Source organism: Panthera pardus, unplaced genomic scaffold, assembly GCF_024362965.1.
Source record: "Panthera pardus isolate Hobbes unplaced genomic scaffold, ASM2436296v1 HiC_scaffold_13, whole genome shotgun sequence".
Lineage (NCBI taxonomy): Eukaryota > Metazoa > Chordata > Mammalia > Carnivora > Felidae > Panthera > Panthera pardus.
Window position 1 is genome coordinate 134,843,197 of NW_026526688.1, and position 22,237 is coordinate 134,865,433.

A 22,237-nucleotide genomic window follows, 5' to 3' on the forward strand; every position below is an offset into this window, starting at 1 on the left:
TTGAGGTATGTGTTGGGGGGAGGAACTTTTAAAACGTATTTCATGCTCTGTCCAGTCAAGTTAGTGTCCATCAGTCCATGTCCATCAAAACACACTCTGGATTCATTAGGTCCATCATCTCTATTTCAAAGGATGGAAATGCAATAAATGGATTAAAAGTATACACCTCTGAGAACTGGCAGCCTGGGGGAGGATAAAAGCCCCTACAAAAAAACCTTGATTCTATTTTTCTAACATAAATGAAAAGGCAGAATGAAAAGGTGACTCTCTAAGAAAACAGGAATACAGGGAACATCCACTATGACTCTCTGGAAACTCCAGGTTGTGGCTCATTGTAGTCAATGTCCATGGCTGATATACTAACAGTGAACTACCTGCTGGGATGCTATTTTCCAAGAATGGTGACAGGTCTGTACCGAAACAGCCACAGTATATCACCTATTCCCTGGAATGCAATCTCCAAAGGAATAACTATGGTGACTAAATTTAATGAGCTAAAAACTTGTTAAGACTCGAAGACAGGACAGGACACACAGTAGGTGCTCAATAACCAGTGTAGTTTATTTATATAACACCTTTGGCTCAAATAGCAGTATGTACTGAAGATTTTAGACACTCTGAGAAATTAATGACTTTCCATGATGACTTTTTTTTTTTAAGAAAATTCATCAAAATTGGGTAAGCTGACTTTTTTTAATGGAATGGTTAAAACCTTCCCTAGGTTTCTGAGATAAGTCCTAGCGGAGAGAAAAAAGAAAGTTTGAATCAAATATAGTATGATATATAAAAGGTGAGGTAGAAGAGGTGTGAAGAGGATATAAATATATTGCATGAGCCACAAGCATGAGCTGTTTGTTTTTCAAAATACTAATAATATATGGGCATGTGAAACTATTAACAAAAATATAGCTATAGGAAAAAGTCCAGCTGTATCTTAAATATTTTCTAAATATTGCCTTTGGTATTAAAAATGTCACAACTTGAATTTTAATAAAATAGTGCATATAGTATAGATGCCAATGAAACCAAGTCAAACTAGGCTGCACTCTAACTAAAAGGTTGAGATCATTCAGTATCCTCTGTTACAAAATAGGAATGTAAAGCCATTTCATTCACAAGAACCCTGCAGAAAACCAAAATAAATTAACAGAGTTGGGCAATCAATAAGCTCTTAATTTTGTCCTCTCTTCATGCCTGTGACATTCACTGGATTTTTAATCTGCTAGCATGCATTTTGTGCTTATAAGATACTAGGTCTATATTAGAGAGCCTTAAAATTTCCTCACTAAAAGTATCATCTAGGCCACCACCTACAGTGATTCAGGTTCCTCACTGCAGGGAGGCATGAAGGAAAGAGAGAAGAGAGGTGAAATCTACCCCATGTTCTGCTCATGCACCCCAACATGGGCCACAGCTTTATGAAGGATGAAAATAATATTTTCTACTTCATATCAAAGTACCATATGAACTCATTGTGACCCTGTGCACTGCTATGAATTCATAAATGGGCACTCTGTCATAGTAATTCCATTACAGGCTTTGAACCAGGTCATTTTTTGGATTTAAATCCGAATGTCATCTCTTATTATGAGTGTGGCCTTATCCAAGTTACTCACCCCTCTAACCTGTCTTCTACATGCAAAATGGGAATAGTATCATCCACCATGCAGGGCTTCTGTGAGAGTTGCACATCTTGAATGGCCAGAAGATATCATTTTATGTTCATATGTTCAATATTTGGTAGATACTATTATTACTAACTCCACAATTCTGCGATAGAAACTTTATTTAACTAAGCTAAATTCCAGTCTATTATGGTTAAATCTTATACGGTGTGTATTCAGTGTTTATTAAGTCACAGGCTAATAGTAAAGGTAACATCAAAGAGTATTTATGCCAAGAATACAGTTATTAAATATGAAATATCTAAGATAACTCAGGAATTTGGGGAAAAGGTGGCCCCATCCCAAGATTCTGATTCAATGATCCAAAATGAAGGCCAGGATTCTGCAGCAGAATATTCCAGAAAATTCTGACACAAGGAAACCACACTTTGCAAAACTATGACACATATAGAGAATATTGTTATCTTCAATTTAGCCCATAATAACTGATAAATTATCCAATATCTAAAAAAACTGTCTATATATACAAATGTAAACCATAGGCACAGAATTGGGTTGTTGACCATCACGTCTACATGAAAATGGCCAATCTATTTAAGGATCGATCCCATCACAGTGTAATTATATCATGAGTACAGGTTATGGGGTCAAAAAATATATATTTACTGACATACCTATTTCCTATAAAATTTAATTCTAATGTAACAAAGTCAGTAGAATCAAATTCTTTAAATACTTTGTCTCATTTTCTTGCCAATAAACTTTCCTCCAGAGAGGAGAAAAATAACCTGTCTTTTTGCCAACTCATTCTTAAGGCATGTACATGCTTACAAGCTAAGTGACCCTTATTGCTAACTATATTTACCTATTATGGGTGATGATTCGACTTAGAAATTTAACATGCTCCTTTAAACATGCTAAACATCTCTAAAATTACATTTTCAACGTTACGCCTTCAAATTGTTCCTAGTTACACAATTATCTTTAGCTAAGTGTAAAATTTTTGTAATTGTGTCACTTTCCCACCATTTATCTTTAAGGTAAGGGACAAAAAGCATTTCTGAACTATTTTGTTCTGTGTTTTTGTAAAGCCACTTTGGAATCCTAAAAGATAAAAAGAGTATATCTCTGAGACTAGATGGATAGGAAATAATAATTCAAATTTGGCTTGGCTTGGAAATGTCACCACCTCAGAAGGCAAACCATGCCAGCAATATTTACCTATGGATCTCACATAAATTCCAAATCTGAATACTATCATGACACTGACCAAGATAATGGGCTTTAAGGAGATACCATTCCTTATTCCCAATCTTAACTTTAATGCTATATTGTTTCATAAGGAGAGGAACTTCACATACATGAGCTCCGTGAATCCCACAAAGGGTTCTTACTGAGAACACAAGCACCCAACATGTTACATAATCAGATTGAAGCACAGATCCCTAACTTCCCTAAATAGATCTAGAAAGACCCTCAATACTTTCATGCAATAACTACAGAGAAATTAGTGACTCAACTAACAGTCTTTGCCATATTTGCCTTATGAATTAAAGAAGGGGAAAGAAAAGAATAAAGTTTATCATCTTTAGGAAAAGTTTCATTTATGTTAATGAGGTTGTCAATGGTACAAATAACAAATTTATACTTGTTTCAGGAGTGCATATGTTTATCTCTTCCAGAGCTGCTTCTCTAATCACATTTGATTAAGTCATGTCTAAAATGGGTTTATGTTCTTTGAGATATAGCAATGGATAGCAATGAGGAGGTGTTCTGGGGCATATATGACTGGCTGCAAGCTACAATTGTAAATTATTTTTTAATGGGAAATCTGGAGTCACATATAGTACTTGATTAAGTATTTTAGTTCTCAAAAGAAAATTTAAGTGACTTAATACATTATTTTCATTTTAGAGTTAACGGTGAAATTAGATGACACATGGGGACGTGTTAGACATGTAATAAGCATCCTTAAATAGCAGAGGCCTTCCTTACTGTCAGAGAAAAGAATGTGGTCTCCATTTATGTGTGAGCCTTTGTTCTCAGTACTGAATAGCTAACATTATCAGAATACATCAGATACCATTCTACCATGTCAAAGACTGGCAGAGCCACCTGGATGTGTGTCAGCCGCCAAAGAGCCAAATGACCAGCCCATCTGGTATGTGGTCACGTGACTAGCAGGCTATTTACATACACGCATCAGACAGAGACATCTTAACACAGCCAATTATATGAATTGAATATGAAGGGGAAAAGTGAGACTATAGCTCTATAGTATCTCTAAACTGACCCAAAGGAAGAAGAAAAATCACATGATTGTACAATTCCCTCACTTTGTATCCTGTGGACAAATGGAGACAGGATAACTGGACAGCACAGTGTACTGAGACAGGCAAGAGTTTTGGAGCCAAATCCTGAATTCAAATCCTGACTCTACCAAGTTATGAGTTCTAAGACCTTAGGCATATTACTTACGCTCTTTGAGTTACAGTCTCTACTTATGAAAAGGAGGAATACGACCATCTACCTAGTTAGGCTGTTGTGATGTTTACAGGTAATCCTTATGAAACACCTAGAACAGTACGTGACCAAACAAGAATGCATGTAAATGGAAAGATAATGTAGAAAGAGTAGTATAAGGATCAATAACAACACATTGCCTATATCTATTATCACCACGACCACACTGCTGCTGCTGCTGCTGCTACTTCTAACACCAAAACCAACACTTATACAATATTTTGGAGAGTGTGTTGTGAAAACAATGATTTGCAGTAAGCTAGGTATTTGCTATTTTGATGTTTCATCAATTGAGTTTATCACTTAAATCAAAAAACAAAAACAAAACAAATATTCCGAGATGTATGATTGAGCTAGACTAAATTTATAAGGTTTATTTTATTAATGTGCCATTGGAAGTATATAGATCTTCACAATGCTCTTGAATAAATCAAAGGTCAATTAAGAAACTTATTTTTCTTTTCCAGGCTTACCCTATATTCAGGTACTAATAAAACAGGTGCCTAGAATTTTTATATCCTTTTTTTATGAAGTTCTAATTGAATACTTGCCAGAACAATTGACACAAAGCATATTTTTCTAGAATCCAAACACAAACTGAATTGAACACCAGCACTGTTATACACTAAGATACATATCATTTCCTATTTTCTATAAACTTCTCAGAAAATTCTACAGTTCAGTAACCAAACATTTGAATGATTTAAGAAAGGAGAGCTAAATAACTTGATAGTTTTCGTTTTTCCACTGACATTCTGATACAAAGTATTTCTTCCTAACATAGCAGCTTGCCATTAACTTTGGTTCGTGTCCTTGATGGTCACTAATAAATGATAATTCTATCAGGCTCTTAAATGGGTCATAGTGAGACAGTTTCTGCAGAGTTTCTTGTGGGACTCATGAAAAATATGTACTCCTAAGAGCATTTTAAACAGGTAACAATTAGTTAGAATGAATCTCAACTAGTTTTATAAACTGAATAGAGAGGATATTAGAATCAGCAGTAGGGAGAGATGCTAAAAGGGGGGAAGGAGTGACCGAAAGACTGGAAATATCACTAAGAAGAACATACTTTGAGAGTCAGCATATCGAGGCCATTGTTAAAGGGCTTGGGAAAAAGACCATTTAAGCAGGCATGTTATAACCAAATAAAATTTAAACTATAATTTGGTATAGTTTTTCTCAGCAAACTTTCATGCCTTCAAATTATCCTCTAATTTTTTTTCCTACTCCTCCAACACACTTTCTACTTGAATAATTGTCATCTACCTGAGTGTTTCCTAAGTATACTACACATTGTCACCAACTTCATTGGCCAAATCATTAACCTTGCCTAATATTTCCTTTTCCCCATATTTGCCCAGCCAAGTCCAATTAATGCTCATTCATTTCTGCAGCTTCAAGATTTCCTGCACCAAGCATTTTACATGTTCAACTGATTATCCTCTGAATCAACACTGGTAGAATTGGGCACTACATGGATAAAGGAGACCTAAGTGAGTTAAATACCTTACAAGTAAGAGAAAAGACAACAGGTATTTTAGTATAAATTAGAAGGCAGAATGTGGACAAATAGGAAATTTCCTTTCCCCTTATCATTGCCTGCATTTGCAAATTGTTATTGATTGAGGACCCACTGTGTTCTTGGTACTACATTAGACATTATTGAAAACTGTGGCAGAATTGGCTTTCTCAAAGGGAACATTACCTATGCTCACCCTCTCTATTAGGAGTTTCTTATATAAAATGAAATCAAAGTAGATAATGTAATCAGTTTTGGCATTTGCTGTATTCCTTGAGAAAATGGTATTGTAATTTGAGAAATTATTGCCTCTGGTGACTTATCCATATCCTTCTTCCATCACCTGGGCCTTCAGAGTTATGAATCATTTGAGAAGTCCCTGACAACCTTTTCACCTTTTGCATCACAAAACTGCATAAATCGTATATGTTTTCCTACACTGAATGTGGAAATTAAACCTCTTTTTAATACACTATCTGTCTTGCTTGGCTGGTTTATGATGAGAAAGGCCAAATATGTTTTTGAAGCAATAATTCATCAAGTACAAAGGAAGAGTGTGCAAATAGCTACATCTTACTAAGTAAGCATATTTTTAAATCCTCATAAAATATGATATCATACCTCACCAAAGTTGTTAAAAATGACAGGGGCGGGGAGGAAGGTGTCAATATTTAGATGGACAGGAAAGGTATAAAAGTGACATGCAAAAGTCATCATCTCCACAAAAACATTTTTGCAAGATGGAATGTGGAAAATGATGTAGGAGAACATTTGACAACAAACCACAGACAGGGAGGACTTTGAAGACAGACAAAAAAAAACATTCTCTCATTTCTCTTTTATAATCAACAAGACTAAAAGATTGTCGGTCCCAGTGAAGAACCCAGTGGCGGGAAGGGTGAAGGCATCCAACATGTGACCATATATTGCTTTGATCCTGTTGTCAACTGATGAGAACTGTATTCTTACAAAAACAAATACATTCAGGTCCTAGGAGAAACTAATTTCTTCTTTGTAAAGGCTTCTGGGCTGATTCAGTTGCTCTAAGAAAGGTAACTAAAATGATGAACTTAAATAATGATTTCATTGAGGTGTCGTTTCATGTGTGTCTTGTTTCTCCAACAAAATCATAAACCATGTCACCCATTTCCAACCTGTCACAATAATTCATAATTAAAATAATTAATTTTCTTATTTACTTTGCAAACATTAAGGAAGTCTATGTATGATACCATGCCAAGTGTCGTGAGAAAGGAATTAGCCCTGTGGGGACAGCCAGACAGTAGGGGACTCAAAATCTACCTTGAGTAGAAAGTGTAACTTCTCCACGTTTTTGTTTCCTTCCTGGGAAAGTGGTATAATAAGTGGGTTAAAAAATAAGTATATAGAACAATATAGAACAATGGCGCTCAGCTGGCATTTAGTCCCTATTAATACATGCCACTTAAAGGGAATTGAAGAGTAAATCATGATCATTATTCCTGAGGAGTTTAAAATCTAGGAAGCCATATAAAACAGGTGACAAATAATTGTTATAACATGTCATCTAACTGGTACCCCCGGGAACAAAGTCATTCTTCACAGCCGATTTTTCTGGTTGGCTAAGGATTTTACACTTTTTAAGCACTTTTTAAAAATTATTTGAGTTAGAAATGTCTCTAATAACATCTTGTATATTTATTTATTCTTCCCCCATGATAACCTGGACATCATTTATTATTTTCATAACTCTGCAATCACTTTATGAACACCAGTTTAGGGTGCTTTGCTAAGTGGGCACTTTACTAGGTCTGTTTGCTCTACCTTCAATGGCCTTAAATTGCTATAATTTTTAGGATTTCTGCGTGATATTTTTAGAAAGTCTCTTCTCCTTTCATCAGAGCCACTTCTTAAAGCTGTCAGAGTTTGTGTTTGTAATATCACTCTGCCTCCTAATTTACTGCTTCAAATCTACATTATGAGTCTGGGGATGGAAATCACCAGGCAAGTTAGAATTGTTCTTTGTTCTTGTATTTCCAATAAATATTAAGTATTCATTGAGAAATATAAACACATACCAACTCCTAAAAGAGAAATTATTTTAGAAATGAAATAGAAATTATTTAGAAATTTTAGAATTTTAGAAATCATTTAGAAATGATATTTTAGAAAATATTTTAGAAATAATTCTAAAATTATTTAGAAATGACTAATGAAATAATAAAAGTAAAGAATCAGTTTTTCAACCTGAAGTATAAAACATCAGCCTGACAAAATGCAAATAACATTAAAAATTTAATAAACTGGGTAAGCATTGCAGTAAGCATGATTGATGAAGGATTAATATCTTTATATGCAAGTTCATATAAATCAACAAGAAGACAATGAAATAAAAAGCAACAGTGTAAAGCAAGTCACAAAGAAGAAATTATACTTAGTGAATGAACATATGAGAAAATAACCCTTTTAATGATCTAAAAAGTATATACATCAGTTAGCCTTTGGCTACTAAAGTAACAACTTTTTAAAAATATTTTTAATGTAAAAAGTTTTTAATTTTGTGAGAGCCATGTATTGGACACTCTATTTTGAAGAGCAATTTAGAAATCAACATAAGGAATCATTAAAAAGTCCATCGTCATATAATATTTGGAAATGCTACATAGGCAAAGATAATGTGATAGTAATATTTGTTGTTAAAGTTGGAAGGAAAATCCTAATTGTCCAAAAATAAGGGCTAGGTGAAGGAAATCATGTTTTATTGAATTATTATAGTTATATGGTAGTGTATTAACTAAACATGCTAAATATACAGGTTTAAATATATTCTGAAGCCTTCTCTTTGTTTAAAACAATAAGGTATTGTACTGACAAACTAACAGAAAAAAAGAAAAAACTCAGAAATGGACCCAAGCACCATGATAAAAGTGTCATCTGAAATCACTGGGGAAAAGGTCGGATTTTTTAAAACTGAGGTTGGGGAAATTGGATAGCTATTTGGAAAAACATAAAAGTGAATCCTACCTCACACCATATACCACAATAAACTCCAAATGAATTAGATATCTAAATGTTAAAACAAACAAAAACAAAAACAAACAAACAAAAAAACATACAAGTACTAGAAGAAAATGTAGATAAATGGAAAGCCTTTCTAATTATAATTTAAAATTCAAATCCAATAAACATTTGATAAATTAAATAATATAAAATTAAAGAAAAAACTTTTGCATGACTTTTTGATTAGTCAAAAGACTAATGACAGAGAAGACATTTGCAATGTGTATCATGAAGAATAAATCTTCAATTTGTCACTTTAATATGTAAAAGCTCTTAGAAATTGAGAAATAAAAATAGCAAAATCCCAATAGAAAAAAATGCACAAAAATATAAATTTGACCCCCCAAAAAAGGTATACAAATTTCCTGCCCCACAAAAATAAAAAAGATGGAATTCTCAAAGTAAGACAAATTCAAATTAGGGGTACCTGAGTGGCTCAGTCAGTTAAGCATCTGACTTTAGGTCATGATCTAGCAGTTTGTGAGTTTGAGTTCCACATCAAGCATGGCCCTGCATCAGGCTCAACCCTGCATCTGCTTGGCATTGATGGTGTGGAGTCTGCTTGGGATTCTCTCTCTCCCTCTCTCGATGCCCCCCAACTCTGTGCTAGTGCTCTCATTCTCCTTCCCTCTCTCTCAAAATAAATAAATAAACTTTAAAAAATGAGTTAAAAGATTTACTAAGATACATGTAAAAAAGACTTGAAGACAGGGTGCCTGGACGGCTCAGTCAGTTAAGCATCCGACTTTGGCTCAGGTCATGATCTTGCAGTTTGTGAGTTTGAGACCCATGTTGGGCTCTGTGCCGACAGCTCAGAGCCTGGAGCTTGCTTCAGATTCTGTGTCTCCCTCTCTCTCTGCCCCTCCCACTCCCCCACTCACTCTCTGTCTCTGTCTTTCTCAAAAACAAATAAACATTAAAAGAAAAAGATTTTGGGGGGAGGAATTGCAAAATTCCTCGGCTTTGAGGATTTTTTGGATCATAAGAGCATGTTTGGTTCACCCATGCAGTACAGACTAAAAGTTCTGAATAATAAAGCCTAGGCTCAAGCTTCCTACATGAGTTAATTCTGAAGAATACATCATCTCTCAGAGAATTCCCAGCAGGATTGAGACCCAGCTGCTCAGAGCCATCACCTTCTCCATAAGCACCCTTCATTGCCTTTTCTTTCTCCCATGTCTGGCTTCACTTCTTCAACAGGCTTCCTTGGATCACTTCCCCACAAATGATCTTCACTCAAATCCTTGTTTCAGGATCTGCTTTGGGAACACCCAAACTGAGAGAGGTTGTATTACTTTTAAATAAAAAAAATTAATCACAAAAGTTATCACTTTTATCACAAATTTAAAATAATTCCATATATTTTATTAATGCAGAGGTAACACATGATCCAGTGGGTCAGCTGAGCCAGTCTGAGTTTGTAGTCAATAGGTCACTGGACAAGAGCTTTAGACAAGTTTAATTAGAGCTTCCTTCCTCTTCACTGTTAACGTTTTTCTCTCTACCAGTCCTGATGCAAAGGGTCACTGGGTCTGTGAGTGGCTGATATCTGAGAAGAAATCCCTGTGTGTTTCCCCGACATAAGCCTAATTTCTCAGAAACCCAGGAGCCCAAGTAGGGAAGTGACCAGAAGTCTGAGCCCTCCAGGTCTTTGAGTGTGGAAGATTGAAAGGAAAAGAGAAGGGAGCTTCATTCAGGAACCTTAGCAGGAGCAAAAAGGCCAGCTATCTTTTCCCACACTGAGCAGCTCTAGGGAAGAATCCTCTTTATTACCTATTCCATCTTCTAAAGGCTGCCAACATTCTTTGGCAGTCTCCTTCCATCTTGAACGCCAACAATGGCAGGCAGAGTCTTTCTCCATCACTCTGATACTGACTCCTCTCCCTCTTTCTTTCATATTTGAAAGACACTTGTGATGACATTGAAATCTTCTGGATAATCCAGGATAATCCCTTTATTTTAAACCTAATTCCACCTATAAACTGAATTCCCCATTTTCCAGCTAAAGTAACGTATTCACAGGTTTCAGGGTGAACAGTCAATTGGGGGGTCACTATTTTGCCTATCATAAATGGTGTGTATTTTTTCCTCTGACATTTTCTAGTTAGTTAATTGCTGATTTCCAGGAATGCTACTATTTTATGTATATTAATCTTGAAACTGGTGAACATGCCAAATTCATGTCTAAATTGTTCTAATGATATATCTAATGCTTCTCTTGGATTTTCTACTTAGTCAGTTTCATTATTTGTAATTTTTTCTTTTTCTTTTAAGTTCTTACATGTCTTACTTTTCTTGCCTTTTAAATTTGGCTAGGACATCCAGCTGAATAATGGGGATAATCACAGGATTTCTTATCCTGTTGCTGACTTGAACAGGAATGTTTGTAAGTTTTTCTAAATAACAATAACATTTGTAGGAGGTTTTTGATAGATATCTCTTTTCAAAATAGTAGAAAATTTTCTCTATCCTTAGTTTACCAAGAGTTTATATCATAATTGAGTGTTGAATTGTACCGAATGCTTTTTCTCTGTCTGTTGAGAAAACCATATGAAATTTTCTCCTAAATTTTGTAGGTGTCTGAAATTGAACCATCTTTGCATTTTTGGATTTGGATAATCTCTTGGCTATCATGTAGTTTTTTATACACTGCTGAAAATATTTTGTCAATGGTACATTAAGGTTTTTGCTTTTATAGTCATACATGAAAATATACTATACTATTTCTTATTCTTATCCTTATATCCATTTTTAACATCAAAGTTACACAAGCTGCATAAAGTGGTTCAGTTAGATTTCCCATTTTGAGTGTCTGACCCAGTTTGCCTAAGATAGGCATTTTCTGCTCTTAAAGGTTTTTAAAATTATGCCTATAAATATCTGGGATTGTTATTTGAAGATTGGTGTGGAAGAAGGGCAAGACATTTTACCATTAATTTTATTTCTTTCATGGTTACTGATTTATTCATGATTTCTATTTTTCGAGACTAGGTTAATAATTTATATTTTGTTAGAAAATTATCTATTTCATCTAAAACTTCAAGTTATTACTGTCATCTGGACATGCTACTCTCCTACAAACTTTAAATCCCTTTTGTATCTGTAGTTTTAATGTGTTTTCCTTCCCAATGCTATTCATTTGTGCTAGCTCCCTTTTTTTCTTGCTCCCATCTATAGATGGCAATTTCTCCTGCAGCTGCCAACAAATAGCTTTGTGTCATGGACAAATCCTCCTGTGGGAAAGAAGATGAGAAGACATTTGAGAGAGGAGTAAAAGGTCAAAGAACCTGAATGAGGCTGCTTCTCTCACTAGAGAAAGATGATGTGAAGGAACTTAGAAAAGAGGAGAGCATTTAGTGATTTGAATAAATATCTGCAGAACAGTCTATTAGAATGGCCCTCTATAAATTAGCCTCTATGAATATGGAAAGAATACTATAATACCTTTGTTACCCATCTAACTCCATAATTTATCTTGCATTTTCAGACTCTCATAAATATTTAATAAAGTGCTACTGACATGAGAATTTTAGACAATATAAATCAATTTATGTAATAGCTCTAAGACTCACTGTGACTGACATTTTGCATAAGCAAAGCAGTAGATAAAATTATATGTGATAGTTAATATATTGCTGCAAAAGGCAATCCAAATATCTCATTCTTAAACTCATTAAAAAATAAATGGATTACCTATATAAGAGAACTGCTGGGGATATGATTAGTTACTGAATGTGGAAAAGGTGAGCAATGTGACCAAGAATTAACACTAGAAAAGAAAAGGGATACACTGTGTGTGAAGTATTATGCTGAAAGAGGGAACTTGCATCATCAAAGAGTAAAAGTTGTGGGAATTGTATGACAATGGACCACTCCACAAAGACTTTCAATAAGACTGACTAGAACCTAATTTCCACAGACAGAAAACAGGAATTCAGGTCATTTATGTGAGAACAAATTGGAGGTAAAAGCAACATACACACATTAGGACCCCTGTCATGACAACTCTCAAATAGAATAAGAGAGGATACTGCAACTGTGACTCAGGTCAAACCTTTCAGGCAGATACCAAAATTATAAAGAAACCAGAATTAGGCAATCTGAAGAGTGGAGAAGAGAACCCATCCCAAAAGGGGAAAAAATTGTGGAAAAAAAACCAAAGCAATAGATAAAGAAAGCATTTCACAATCTCAGATGCATTGGGCATTTATTATTTTAGTACCCAAATATCACCTATTCTTTTCTTAATTAATATTTTCTTTTTTTAACTTCATTTATTTATTTATTTGAAAAAGAGAGATAATCCCAAACAGAGCCCAATGTGGGTCTCAAGCTCACAAACCTTGAGATCAAGACCTGAGTTGAAGTCAAGAGTTGAGTCTTAATTGACTGAGATACCCAGGCACCCCAAATATCACCTATTCTTTCAAAACATTTTCCCCTGGCCACGTGGCTCTGGTGTTAGCTGTTGATGACTGAGTCCCAATCGGTTGGATGTACATATTCTACTGAGCTGAGCTAATCGGAGTCTGTTGAGATTGCCCAAGCTTGTGCTAGGAGAAGAAAACTCTTCTTTTCTCCTTGTCAGGCTGTAGGAATGTGAATGAGGTCTTCCTACAGAAGGTTCCCTTACTGATGGAGAATACAGTCTCAGAGAAAAGAACCACCACACTGAGATGAAAGAGATAAATGTGAAGAATCCTGACAGCAGTCAACCCCCAGACCCAGTCAGCCCTAATGTTACTTCCACACCAACCCCTCCTACCATTTGCTTATATGAGCTGACAAATTCCTCTCTGTGTTAAAATTATTTCAAATTGGTTTTCTGTCTTCAGCAAAGATTCATGACTAAAGACCAGATATATATATATATATATATATATATATATATATATATATATATATATATGCAATCAAGTAATTAAAGAAAAAACTACAAGAAACCTCTAAAGAGAAAAAGGAAGTAGTTCTAAACTGAGAGTATTTATTTAGGCAGCTGGATAGAAGAACTGAAAAACTGAACAAAAGAAAATGTTTCTCTTAAATGTGGTGTGCTATGATTATTTTGCACTGCTTTTGTAAGTGGGTTAAAAATTATGGTTAGCTGATCAGTGAAGGCATATTAGTAGTCCCAGTGGCCAAAATGAATACTGAAGGAGGAATCCCCACGTAGCTGACATGGCAGCAACTGGGAAAAGATTTATGTCTCCTCTGGTGGCCGATCATGCTTGATTCCTCTTCACTTCTGATACACTTCCTCTTCACTCAAGCTGTCCACTGGAGGTTTGGCAGCCACTTATGAACTGACAGAATCTAATAAATTTCTTTCCCAACCTCTTTTGGAGTTAGATGGAAAATTCCCTGAAAAATCACCTCTTGATTGAGATATTCCTATGAATAAGTAAAGGTCTAGTAGCTATTATCTGCTACCTCTTGTAGAGCAGGAGGTAAAAGGCAGGAGTGACAGAGAAGTGTTGAAGATTGCCAAAGCAGAGACAAAGCCAAATTAATCTAAGGGGCAGGAAATGTAAGCCAGAGCTAACCATGAGTTGGTTGAGATGATTCATACACCTAACCTGAGAATACACTCAAATCCTTCAGCACTCTGTCCTCTGGAGTGTGAACATTTGACAGCATACTGATTTCTCCCACCCTTTGTTAATTGACTTATAATTAACATACCATGTTATATTAGTTTCAGGAGTACAATATACAGTAAAACCTTGGATTGCAAGTAACTTGCTCTGCAAGTGTTTCACAAGACAAGCAAACATTTCTAATAAATTTTAACTTTATAAAAGAGCAATGTCTTACATGATACTGTATATGGAAAATGCAAAAGTTTCCACCAAAAAAACCTGCTAGAACTGATTCATGAATTCAGCAAAGTTGCAGGATATAAAATCAATGCACAGAAGTCGGTTGCATTCCTTTCCACCAACAATGAAGTGACAGAAAGAGAAATCAAGGAATCAATCCCATTTACAATTGCACCAAAAACGATAAAATACCTAGGAATAAATCTAACCAAAGAGGTGAAAAATCTATACACTGAAAACTATAGAAAGCTTATGAAAGAACTTGAAGAAGACACAAAAAAAATGGAAAAAGATTCCATGCTCCTGGATAGGAAGAATAAATATTGTTAAAATGTCAATACTACCCAAAGCAATCTACATATTCAATGCAATACCTATCAAAATAGCACCAGCATTCTTCATAGAGCTAGAAAAAATAATCCTAAAATTTGTATGGAACCAGAAAAAACCCAAATAGCCAAAGCAATCCTGAAAAAGAAAACCAAAGCAGGAGGCATCACAATCCCAGACTTAAAGCTATACTACAAAGCTGTAATCATCAAGACAGTTTGGTACTGGCACAAGAACAAACACTCAGATCAATGGAACAGAATAGAGAACCCAGAAATGGACCCACAAACGTATGGCCAACTAACCTTTGACAAAGCAGGAAAGAATATCCAATGGAATAACGACAGTCTCTTCAGCAAGTGGTGCTGGGAAAACTGGACAGCAACATACAGAAGATTGATCCTGGACCACTTTCTTACACCATACACAAAAATAAACTCAAAATGGATGAGAGACCTAAATGTAAGACAGGAAGCCATCAAAATCCTCGAGAAGAAAGCAGGCCAAAACCTCTTTGATCTTGGCCACAGCAACTTCTTACTCAACACATCTCTGGAGGCAAGGGAAACAAAAGCAAAAATGAACTACTGGGACCTCATCAAAATAAAAAGCTTCTGCACAGCAAAGGAAACAGTCAGCAAAACTAGAAGGCAACTGACAGAATGGGAGAAGATATTTGCAAATGACATATCAGATAAAGGGTTAGTGTCCAAAATCTACAAAGAACTTATCAAACTCAACACCCAAAAAACAAATAATCCAGTGAAGAAATGCGCAAAAGACATGAATGGACACTTCTCCAAAGAAGTCATCCAGATGGCCAACCGACGCATGAAAAAATGCTCAGCATCACTCATCATTAGGGAAATACAAATCAAAACCACAATGGGATACCATCTCACACCTGTCGGAATGGCTAACATTAACAACTTGGGCAACAACAGATGTTGGTGAGGATGCAGAGAAAGAGGATCTCTTTTGCACTGCTGGTGGGAATGCAAGCTGATGCAGCCACTCCGGAAAACAGTGTGGAGGTTCCTCAAAAAATTAAAAATAGAACTACCTACGACCCAGCAATTACACTACTAGATATTTATCCAAGGGATGCAAGCATGCTGTTTCTAAGGGGAACATGCACCCCCATGTTTATAGTAGCACTATCAACAATAGCCAAAGTATGGAAAGAGCCCAAATGTCCATCGATGGATGCATGGATAAACAAGATGTGGTGTGTGTGTGTGTGTATGTATATGTATGTATATGTATATATATGTATATGTATATATGTGTGTGTGTGTGTATATATATATATATATATATATATATACACATACATACATACACACAATGGAGTATTACTCAGCAATAAAAAAGAATGAAATCTTGCCATTTGCAGCTACGTGGATGGAACTAGAGGGTATTATGCTAAGCGAAATTAGTCAGAGAAAGACAAATATATGACTTCAATCATATGAGGACTTTAAGACCCAGAACAGATGAACATCAGGGAAGGGAAGCAAAAATAATATAAAAACATGGAGGGGGACAAAACGTAAGAGACTCTTAAGTATGGAGAACAAACACAGGGTTACTGGAGGGGTTTTGGGACGGGGGATAGGCTAAATGGGTAAGGGGCATTAAGGAATCTACTCCTGAAATCACTGTTGCACTATATGCTAATTTGGATATAAATTAAAAAATAAAATAAAAAGAAGAGTGATGTCTTGCAATACACGTAGTATATGACACTGAATGCCACATGATCACAACTGAGACAATTGTTCTTCTCTCTCTCTCTCTCTCTGTCTCTCTGTCTCGATGCGGGATTGTGGGTGATCATCTCCATGCTCAGATGTTTAGTCCCAGGCAGTAGCGTTTGGCAGAAAAATCCCAGTGATTTTTCAGAACGCTGGAAGGTGCCCACAACTAGCACTAGTGTATTTTTTGTCCCTTCAAAGCACCTATGGACAGTTTTTTGCTTTTCCATGTAAGAGTAAGCTAAGGAATGCTTTATTTCATTCTAGGTCATTGGATAGGTTCCTTGTTAAAGTTGCATGAAAAGAAAAAGATTCCATTGAGCCAATAGATAGCAATGATTCCGTCAGTGATAGTGAAAGTCATCCTACACAATAACCCACCTTTCCTCTCCCGTGTCTCCCAAACACCAGCCACAAAAGTCTTCAAAGATTAACTGCAGGTTGATTTGTTTATTTGTCTTTATATTTTATATTTTCTTTATTGTTTTGTATTATATTACAGTATTGTAATCATTTTTATAGGAATATTTTTAGGTTGTGGAACAAAACACTTGAGTTTCCATTATTTCTTATGGGGAAATTTGCTTTGATACACAAGTGCTTTGGATTATGGGAATGTTTCTGGAACGAATTATGCTCGCAAACCAAGGCTTTACTGTAATGATTCAACATTTCTATACATGACACTGTGTTCATCATGATAAGTGTACTCTTAATCCCCTTTATCTATTTCACCCCTCCCCCCGCTCACCTTCCCTTTGGCAGCCACTCGTTTGTTCTCTGTATTTAAGAGTATGATTTTTTGTTTGTCTCTTTTTTTCTTTGTACATTTGTTTTGTTTAAGTTCCACATATGAGTAAAATTACATGGTATTTGTGTTTCTCTGACTGTCTTAATTCATTCAGCATTATACTCTCTAGGTGCATTCATATTGTCCCAAATGGCAAGATCTCATTCTTTTTTATAATTGAGTTATATTCCAATATCTATATATCTATCTATGCATACACATATGTATATATATACCACATCTTTATGCATTCATCTTGGGTTGCATCCATATCTTGGTTAGTGTAAATAATGCTACAATAAACATCGGGGTGCACATAGCTTTTCAAATTAGTGTTTTTCTTTTCTCTGGGTAAACACCCAGTAGTGGAATTACTGGATGATGGAGTACTGATTTTAATTAGCCTCTAATTCATTTGCACTTCCTTGTGACAATGGGAAATAATTTAACCTTTCTCAGCCCCTCTTTCTTCTGGATCAAAAAATGGATCATCATTATCATATAATATCTAATAGTATTAGCTTTGTATTTGTTACATATAAATTAAATAGCCTTTTTCTTTTTTAAAAAAATTATGACAAGATATAGAGAAAGCTCATCAGGACTCAGTTTCCTTGAACTTCAATTCAATTAATTATTCATGACCTACATTGCTAAATTATCCTAGGGCTCCCTTACATTTCCAAACAATTATGAAAGACATGGTAAATTAAAAAATCCTTTAGCATCCAGATGGCAAACCTTTAGTAAAATATAGTAACTTCAACCACTCTATAGTTGAGTATTCTCTGACAGCATTTTCAACATCCACAGTACACAAGTTATAATGGCCCTGAGTGACTGAAATTTAACATTTAATGAGCAACTACAATGGGTCAGGTACTAAGCTATAGTATCTCCAACTACAATAGCAATAAAAATAACAACCTAAATAACAATAACTAGGAGAATGACTAATATGTATTTGTACTTACTATGTGCCAGGCATTTTGCCAAGCAGTATCTCATTTCATTCTTATAGCACAATGCTATAGAACTATAACTATCTACATGTTACAATTGAAGCCCAGTGAGGCTAAGTAATTTGCCGAAGGTTACATGGTTAATTAGTGGAGAAATGAGACGAGAACCCAGACTGCCTATTATGGGTTAAATTGTGTCCCTACCCAAAAAGATATATTTTTCCATGTAAATCTTTTGTTTCAATAAATGAAACATATTCATAGCTTCTATTTTATATCACATTTACAGATGAGGAATACTTCTAGGCCCAAATAGGTTAACAGCGAAGCTACTACTGCTGGAAGGAATGCATGCCTGCACTCTAGGCATTTTAAGCCTAAAAGGAGAGACTTAATATTAGAGAACACCACACTTCACTCTCTAGGCTAGAGAACTGAAACCAGAGGAAAAGCAGAAGACTTAGTGAAGCTCCTGTAACCACCATCTGATACACTCACCTTCATGCTACAGAAGTAAATGACAGCTGTGCTACTTTTAGATAAGCTAGAAGTAGGTTTCCTGACTACATTAAGTGAAACTTTCTCTCATTGTTAACAATTGCACCACGGTCATTAGCTACAGAAAAGTATCCACTGATAAATACATACTATTAGTGAAGAGGGAGCCACACAGGTATCTTGTTTCGTCAAATATCAGGAACTTCCACATCATAGCAGGAGAGCAGTGGATCAACTCCACCTCTCCCAAAGGTTTAGTCCAAAAACTTCCTGTTGGCATTTGCACCAAATAAACGTCCCCTTCTGGCATCATCTGAGGGACTAGGAGATCCAGCCGGCTTTCTAGAGGATTGGAAGCTCATATTTTATGATCCCTATTATAGATCTCAATCCACCAGCTATTTCCTCAGGCAGGTAGTTCCGACCAATTTGGACATCAACATCTTTTTTGGTGGCAATTTTGTACATAGGATTCGCTTTTTGCACTGCAGCCCTTACCAGAGGGAAATCCTGTTTCCTGCAATGAACAATGCTCATTCTGGCCTCCAACAATTGGCACAAACCCTGGAGGACAAATCCATCCAGCAGCACTTTGTACCTGGTTGTATCTTTTACCACTTTGCTGAGTCTCTGTTTTGCTTCATTTAGTAGTAGGTCTGTAAAAAGGTCTTCTCTCGCTCTGAGGACTTTGAGTCTTGCTTGATTCATCAAATTAAACATCTGAATTTTCTCCTCCTGCTCAATCTGCTTTTCTTTTTTCTCATAGTATTCCATTATCTTCAGTCTTTGGGTTTGCACAAGACAACCTTTCTCAATGTTGAACACTTCCTCTGCCTTTGCATCTATTTCTTCTGCTTTCTCATTGGATTCTTGTTCAATAAAAGCCATCATATGCTTAATATGCTTTTGCACACCAACATCACTGAGGGCCATGGCAAAAGCAGTGCTAGGCTGAAGAGCCACTGGCTGGAGAAAAGATTAGAAGGGCCCCAAAAGGATATTTTGAAGTCCTAACCCCCACTGCCTAGGAATATGACTTTATTTGGAAATATAGTTATTGTAGATATAATTAGTTAAGATGAGGTCACACTGGTGTAGGGTGGCCCCTAGTCCAATATGTGTCCTTATGAGAGGATGGCCATGAACACAGAGACACGAAGCAAGAACACAAGTGACAATGAAGACAGAGATTGGAGTGATATAGCTACAAACCAAGGAAGATTGCCAACAAACCACCAGAAGCAGGAAGATGCACAGTATGATTTCCCTACAGGTTTCAGAGGGACCATGGCCCTGCTGACATCTTGATTTCAGACTTTCAGCCTTCAGAACTATGAGAGAATACATCTCTGGGTTTTGAAACTACCTGAGTTGTGGTACTGTGTTACAGCAGCTTTAGAAAACTAACATAATGCCTAACTCCAATGCCTTCAGCATGCCATGTTTTATTACCACATCAGCATGAAATCTTTCCTGGATGATAAAAGAAATATTCAATTATATGTAAAATAGGTATCATTTTTCAATTTTAATGAATTCTAATTACATGAAGATCCACATAAGACAGATACATATATATTTTTAATCAGAGTTCCTAGTCTCTGCCTCAGCTGTTGTAAACACAATTTTTGTAGTTATTTTTAAATATTTTGCAAAATAGCCTTTTAAATTACAGGAATGGTCAACATCTATCCTGAAGCAATTTTCATCTTTAAAAAAGGATTCATTGTATTTTGTGGGGTGGCTGTTCAACTATTTTATTTAAATTACCACACTCTAAGAGCTCATCTGGAAGAAACAGACTAATAGTAGAAAGGACAAACAAGACAAGCTTACACAATACATGATCCTACGCAACCAACCACAGACACGGATTTGCCTTCCAGAGGAAAAAACCAGGAGAGAGAATACAGACTCAGGGGAAAGACAGGAAAGATACAGTGAGGATATCTTGTCTTGGAAGTCTTAGAGACTTCCAAGTCTTAGAGAAAGAGATGGGCACACAAGGAAAAGCAGGGCGGGGTGAGCAGAAGAAGAAAAATGAGGCTGAAGATACAAGGGGAAGCAGGTGGAGAACCTGCAAGGAAATGGGGAGGAGGGGTTGAGGGGGAAAGAGAGAGAGGGGGCGGGAGGGAGAGAGAGAGAAATACAGAGAGAAAAAAAGAGATGAGGTGAAGGGACAGTAAGGGAGAAAAAATATTCTGAATTGTGTGAAGGTGTGACATTTTGTCTGTTCATTGCCCTGATGGCAGACATTTCTTCAGGGTCCTAGTGCCAGCTTCGACATGAAATGAGACATTCCATGGCACTTTTTCATAAAGATAAGTATCCAGTCAAAAATCCAAAGGAGGAAAATCCTACTCTTATAAGTCTTTTTTTTTTTAATCTTGGCAAAGTATTTCTCTGAAACAAAAGAGCAGTGTATATCCCCATCACATTGTTGAAGAGTCCCTTTTAAGAGCCGCCACATCACATGCAATACTTGATCACCATCAAAGCCCAAGTTTTCTAGTGCCAAGAGCCAAGTGTGCTGTGGTTTGATCTTTGAAAAATATTTCTGGATAGTAAAGATCAAGGGCCATAAAGATGGAGACACATCTTGTCACCATTCTACATTTGTGCTATTAGAGTATTATATCTATTAGGAGCAGGGGTTTCTCAGTAAAAGGCACAATTACAACAGCCCATAGTACAAAAGTAGCATTTTTAATGTATCATATTTAATTTATAAATATATAATTGTAAATGTATTTATTATGTATTATAAATGTAAATATACATATACATAATTAAAAATTACATGAAAAGCCTCAGGGTTCAAAGTAAATATCCTTTAACAAATTCAAACCAGAAAAAGTATCATGAAAAAGCAAAAGGAAACTCAGCAGCATTACAGTTGCAGATCTTGAAGCACATTTTTATTATGCTTTAAGAATAAACATGCCACCAGGTTAGAGTAGATGGGCCTTTCTAAATACCTAGATAAAGAAAGAGTTTCTCAAAGAGAAAGTTTTCTTCAGGTCCTGCTTCAACTTTCAGTGCTAGAAGCTGTTTCTATATTTAATATACTGATAAATAGGTCCTCTATAACACATTCCATATGTTTTTAAATGTGTGCATATGTCTTTTTTATAATCTAGATATTCCTTTTATACTTTGTTTTTTTAATCCAATTAAGCAATATCCATTTAAAACACACAGATAAAAACTAATACTAGGAAGTAGAATCTGATAAATGATACAATTAAGTGTATAGCTAGAATTCTCTAAAACTTAAGACAATGGAGGGATCACTCCTTGCAGGGACAGACTGGAGGAAAAGTTTCATGGAAGGACAGGACAGGACCCAGGGCTGACCAGACTCACACGAGG

At 35.8% G+C, this 22,237-nt stretch overlaps 1 protein-coding gene and 1 pseudogene across 2 annotated transcripts in view; both read right to left on the bottom strand.

The window, feature by feature from the left end:
* Positions 1–22,237, bottom strand: part of ARHGAP24 (Rho GTPase activating protein 24) — a 654,421-nt gene that overhangs the window by 462,343 nt on the left and 169,841 nt on the right. The window lies entirely within an intron of this gene.
* On the bottom strand, positions 16,836–19,964 carry LOC109276364 (V-type proton ATPase subunit E 1-like; annotated as a pseudogene).